The following is a 6,277-nucleotide window of genomic DNA, read 5'->3' as shown; positions in this document are numbered from 1 at the left end:
CATCAGGCTCTGTGCTGACAGTTCAGAGCCTGGAGCCTGCTTCTGTGTCCCCCTCTCTCTCTGCCTCTCCCCCCACTTGCACTCTGTCTCTCTCTCTCTCTTTCAAAAATAAACATTAAAGAAATTCAAAAATAAAAAAGAAGCCCCCAGAAACGACAAGTGGGATTGGGAAGGAAGTTTACTTGCTATTTTATATCCTTCCCTTTGATACCATTATAGTTTGTAAGCTTTTTTTTTTTCCTGTGCATGTATTATTTTTACATTAAAAAATGTTTTAAAATTTTCAATAAATTTCTAGTCCTCAGAAAACTTAAAATAGCCTCAAAAAATATCAATACATGATACATACTATGGTAGATCACTTCCAAAGATGGCTACTGTTAATTTCACCCCTTCGTGTACATCCATGCCATCAATAGATCAAGAGAATACATCTTAAAACTTCTCATCACGAGGAAAAACATTTGTAACTATGTGTGGTGATAGATGTTAACTAGACTCGTTGTGGTGACCATGTCACAGTATACACAAATACCAAATCATTATGTTGTACACCTGAAACTAATATATGTATTTCAGTTATATGTCAAAAAACGAAAGAAAAGGAAAAGAAAAGAAAGAAGGGAAAAATGGAGCTGATCTCTCCCACGCTTGGGACTTGCAATGAATATCATGATGTGCCAGATGCCCAAGGTCTTAGTAAATATTAATTCTCATCCCCTCCTTGACTCTTGTGTTATTTGGAACAGAGGTGCCTTCCTATTCATGCCAAGAAACAACATTACTGGAAGGAAGAAAGAGAACCAGCTGGTAAGGAAGGAGACTTAGATGGGCTTCAAAAACCTCAAACCAGAGAACATACCAGTGCAATGTGGGCCTTGTGTCAGAACATAGAAATGCTGGTCCCCTTAGAATTTGGGCATATTCCCCCAAACTTCTGCCCTGGATCTTACTTTGCTGAGACTGCAAATACTTACTATCCCCCCTTGCATACCACGCCTCTCTTATGTCTCTGCCTCTTTGATTCATTTCTTATTTATTCCCAGCCACCCAAAATGTGAAGAGGAATGAGAAACAGCCCACCGCATGGATCTGTGCCCATGCCTGCATTCTAGAGCCTGTGGCTGGGGGCCTCAAATGCCAGAACTGTGGCTTTATGTTTCAGGGGTGAGGGGAGATCCTCATACAAGAAATGTTGATTTTTTCAGGGTACAGCTGACAAACAAAGATCCATGAATTTCTAAACACTTGCTCTTCAAAGGGGGGGGTGGTGGGGAGCCTCGTGCATTATCTCCACTGAGACAGGAACCAGGGGGTTCATGGACATGAGGACAGTCTGTTATTCTGACTAGAGACGCAGTACATCAGCACACATTTGTAAAGATATTGTTCAGGGACCAAAGCAAAAATTATAATTCCTCCTGGTATGGAACACAGTGCAACAGCTGACTTAGAATCCCGGGTCTACCCTTTCAAAGTCTTACAACCCCATTCAAAATATTTGATTTTTGAACTTGGGTTTCCACATCTGCAGAATGGGATAATATGGATCACACAGTGCTACGGTGATTATTAAATTTGCAAAAATATATGGAAAGTGGCTGACACAAGATAGGTGCTCTACAAATATTTGTAAGATAAAGGAACGTCATTTGGTGGTGCCCAGTAAAAATGTCCCCCACCCACTTTGAGGGAGGGCAGAGAGCAGGGAGGGGACAGGGAGAGGAAGATGTGTTTCTATCAATATTCATTCCAGCCCCTGGGGTGAGGGAGCGGGTTATATTCAAAAGTCTATAGGAACCAAGTAGATCAAGTAAGTGAGACTCAAGTTCTTTGGCACATCTCACATTGAGAGGTGGTGTCTATGTCCCTACAGCATGAATCTGGATGGGCTTATGAATGTTTCAGTCAACAGAGTATGACTTCTGAGGCTAGGTTGTAAAGATCATGCAGTTCTGCCTGCTTCTCTAGGACCCTTGCTACAAGGGAAGTGGCACTATGTGAAAAGTCCCACTCCCTTTTCAGCTCCAGTCTACAGTCCCAGCTGGGCCTCCAGGCATCACCACCTGCATCAACGGTAGCCCTGTGAGCGGCCATCTTGGGCCTCCAGCCCAACCAGACCTTCAGATTATTGCTGCCTGGCCAACACCTACCTATAACTACGAAACCGGGAACAAAATTAAATGCTTGTTTTAAACAACTGACTTTTGGGGGGCAATTTGTCACTGCTCAATAGATGTTACAGGAACAGCCAGCCACCTGGGGTCTTGTTGAATTGGAGAGAGTGTGCCTTAACTACAGGGACGGTCATTACTCAGCTCACACAAATGTGATGGAGGGAATCAGGTTTTGGTTGGCCCACTGTGTGACAAAAAGAGGTTATATCCAGAGTTTTGTGAAATCTCCAGATGTTTGAGGTGTCCATTTCTAATTAAAAATTTTTGAAAACAGGGGCACCCAGGTGGCTCAGTCGGGTTAAGTGTCCAAGTCTTGATTTTGGCTCAGGTCATGTCTCAACGGTTCATGAGTTGGAGCCCCTCTTTGGGCTCTGTGCTGACAGAGCTGGGATTTTCTCTTAGGATTTTCTCTCTCTCTCTCTCTCTCTCTCTCTGCCTCTTCCCTACTCAGGCATGGGCGCACATGCTCTCTGTCTCTCAAAATAAATAGATAAACTTAAAAAATAACTTAAAAAATTTTGAAAATATCATGCGTATCACACCAAAGTTATCTATGTGTCAGTAAGACCTGTGAGCTGCCAATTGGTAGAAGTGAGGAGAGTCTGCTTACCCTACTCTCTCCAATACCTTAAGGAAAAACCGAAAACTGGGTCTATCAGCCCTAGCCAGTGGCATTCCTGCTGGGAATGCTTCCCTGCAGCATATTAGCATATGAAAACCGGTACTTAGGCAAGCGCTGGTACAATCCCAGATCTAAGCCAAACACACTGCCTCTTGTTCCACTAGTGATTGGAATTTTGACCCATTTAGGCCTGACAGCAAAATAGCAATTAGCAGGGGGTGTCCTTAGTGGTGTTTTGATTGGGAGGGAATGAAACAAGTTGGAGGGAGGAGGACAGGGAGGTGGGGCAATAAAGAAAAACTTCCTGGAGGACAAAAGTTCACCAGTTTTCCCTTGAAATTAATTTAAGGGCAGTAGAATGACATCAACAAGAATCTCAGTGAATTGTTAAGTGTTTTTAAAAACACAGCTCTTGTTATTGCTTTTGGCTTTCGTGGAGTATATTTCGTTCCGGGCCCTTAGGGAATGAATACACCTTTAACTGTGGAGGAAAGAATTGCATATTGTTCTTTATCAACTTCTTGTGTACTTTCTTCAGGATGTGAGTGAGGCGGAAGACAGAGCCACGGAGCTGACACAGACTTGCCCTAGTGCCAAGGACCAGGGGGCCTTTGTGGCCTACGGGTTGGGGACCTAATTGGTGGGAACAGGTGACCGCCGCAAAGCCAAGGCATGCGAAGCCATGGAGACAGACCCAGCTCAGGACAGCCTTACAAAGAGTGGCAGAAGTGTCACTGGTCACAAGTCAGGCATGCGGGGTATCTGTGGCCTCAGTCTTCAACAACAGAATGAATACATACGTGACTATTATTTTCTGAGATGTACCTATATCAAAAAACTGCTCTGTAGTGTATTAAAAGACTACTAATGTTTTAATCTTTTTACTGAACTTATTTTAGAAATGATACGAAGAGGAACTATGGAAACACCACGCTTCCACCCCAATGCCCTTATTCCCCCCGCTTCATCAGTATAATCTAGTGTTTGTACATTTTTTAGAGATGTTTATGCATGTACACAGTATATACATTCTTTTTTCTTTTTTCACTCAGGTGTTATATACAGCATCCCATGCTTTTCCATTTTCACGTGACAAAAATGCTAAAGAGTATTGTGTTTTTCCATAGCTGTTCATGTGTGTGTCCTCATTCTTTCCTACAGCTGTAAGGCACTTTGTTTTATAGGTATATCGTAAGTTATTTAACTAGTCCCCTCTTGACGGACAAGTGTATCGTCTCTATGGTAATTTCCCTTTCAAATAATTTAGAGTAAATTCTGTGCTACATGTACGACTGAAATCTGATCTGCAACTTGGAAGTGATTAGCCAGCATTTGAAGTGGCCTAACAACACTTCAAGGATGGTTAGCACTTTAAATATCATTCTTAAAATCTGCACCAGAGGGTGTATTAATTAGTATAAAAGAAGAAATGAGTAGAGTTCAAAATAGGTGGCTAGTTAGGAAGATTTTACAGTCTTCATGGACTGACTGTCTGACTTGCTGATTGGCCGAACGACTGACTGAATGTCTGTCTAAATGTCTGACTGACTATCTCAATACCTGACTTAATGATGGGCTGGCTGGCTGGTCTGGATAACCATAGAAAGAATAAATTGCAGAAGGAGGGGAGGAATTGGATGGGGGTTGGAGTCTCCCTTCCAGCCCCTATTCTATCAATATATGAGAAGCTCTTTTTTTTTTTTTCAATAAGAAGTCACCCAGTGCTGTGAACAAGAAATAAACAAGAAATAAACACCAATGAAGGAAAAGTAGTTCATAAATCATTGCAACAGTTTGATGCTACTTCCAGAAACCTGACCAAACCAAATCCAAACAACCCAACCTCAGAGCTCAATCAGCTTCTGTTCCTGCCTCCCAGCTGCAAACAGGGCTCTTCTCAGGCAAAACTGTGACTTAAAAAACTTTTTTTATGAGCTTTCCCTCTGGTGGTGACCTTTTATCTCCTTTCAGCTGATCAGGGTCTTGCCCCCTTCACCTCTTTCCCCTCTCACAACAAAAAAGATCTGATAACCAGTCCCTGACACTTACTGATTGGTTGATTATATTTTGACTGGAACTCGTATTCATCAACACTTTGTCTCAAATAGGCTTTGTGAAATTTAAGCCTTCTAGCTGTAATTATGGGATGAAAAGTGTTCCACTCAAGTTTAAAAGGATTTCAGGCATCAGCAAACAGGAAGAGAGAGGTGAAGGTCTACTCAGTTACCTTGGAATGTGGTCCTGATTTGTCTTTTGCAGAGGAGGGACTTTTTTCCCCACAAGAAGACTTTGGCAACATCGTGCACTGAATAATGCAGGGGCTGGCAGAGATAAAGGTTCTGGAGGCCTAGCCCAAGGGTTGTTTTGGTTCGGAGCTGTCAGTGGCTTCTAGAACTTTCTAGATCTTGCTCCCACCTTCCATACTTGACCATACACAGATCTTGTTCTTTTCCACCTCAACCAAATTCCTAACCTTAGTCCATCTATTCTAAGTCTCTAAGGCACACAATTTTCCTGTTTTGGGGCCATTTGATAGGTTAGTGATTATTTAATGTTTTATTGTCCTACTTGAGTCCTGTGTCTGCCAATTTGAAAGCATTTGGCCAATAGTATCTCTACCTCAGGTTAGGAAGCTTCTAACAACAACAGAAAGTGTGCATTAATATGTAGTTTATTTATTAATTAGAGTTTGAGGGTGTGATTAAGAAGGAAGCTTGGGGATCTGTATGTTTGAAGGAAGGGGGGTCTTTTGAGTCCAAATAACAAAATGTGTTTATTATCCTCATCTTACCTATTAGGAAGTTTATACTCAGCTCTGTCTAGTATCTGCCCAAGAATACCCAGATGTTAAATTGTGGAGCCAGTATGTGAACCCAACTCTGACTTCCAAGTCATGCTCTTTCTTTACAACACAACAATAAGAAATGGTTTTATTCCCCAAGACATCAGTGTCTTTAGCTACACAAATAAGAGCTATTATTTCTAACATGAGACTGAAATCTATAGGACTTGTGTAAAGGTAGACAACGAATATCACTATGTTCAAAGTCTCGCTATTGTATTCCAATTTTTTTCACATTGCAAAATTTTCTAAGACAAGGATTCTCAATGATTTCCTGATTATAATGATCCTTATTCTTGTCAAAGCCTGGCAAAAATAAATGCAAAGTGGAGAGAGTAGGTTGTGTTACTTTTAAAGCAGTAATTATTAATATAAAAAAAAAGGGGGGGAGAGGGCTTTCATGAAACAAAAAGCATGAACTCTTGTCTCTCTCTTGGTGGACATATGTCTTAGAGAGTAGGTTAAAAGTTTACCATAATATACTTGGGTTATCTGTTCAATTTCAAGTCCAGGATCGATAAGGCTTATCAGGGTATTTTTATGACTTCAGCGAGGTTATCACTATCTTAATATAGTGATGAAGACAAAACCCAGACCTCACTTGAGGTCAGAACTGAGCAATCAAATTAACATCTG

At 41.4% G+C, this 6,277-nt stretch overlaps 1 long non-coding RNA gene across 1 annotated transcript; it reads left to right on the top strand.

The window, feature by feature from the left end:
• Positions 1–2,735: 2,735 nt before the first annotated feature.
• LOC123593627 lies at positions 2,736–3,675 on the top strand. Its single transcript, XR_006710412.1, has 2 exons — positions 2,736–2,768; positions 3,338–3,675. It is a non-coding gene; the product is annotated as an uncharacterized LOC123593627 (long non-coding RNA).
• Positions 3,676–6,277: the final 2,602 nt, after the last annotated feature.

This window comes from Leopardus geoffroyi, chromosome D4 (assembly GCF_018350155.1).
Source record: "Leopardus geoffroyi isolate Oge1 chromosome D4, O.geoffroyi_Oge1_pat1.0, whole genome shotgun sequence".
NCBI lineage: Eukaryota > Metazoa > Chordata > Mammalia > Carnivora > Felidae > Leopardus > Leopardus geoffroyi.
Note: the sequence above shows the minus strand (reverse complement) of the source record. Positions and strands in the feature narration are given on the sequence as shown.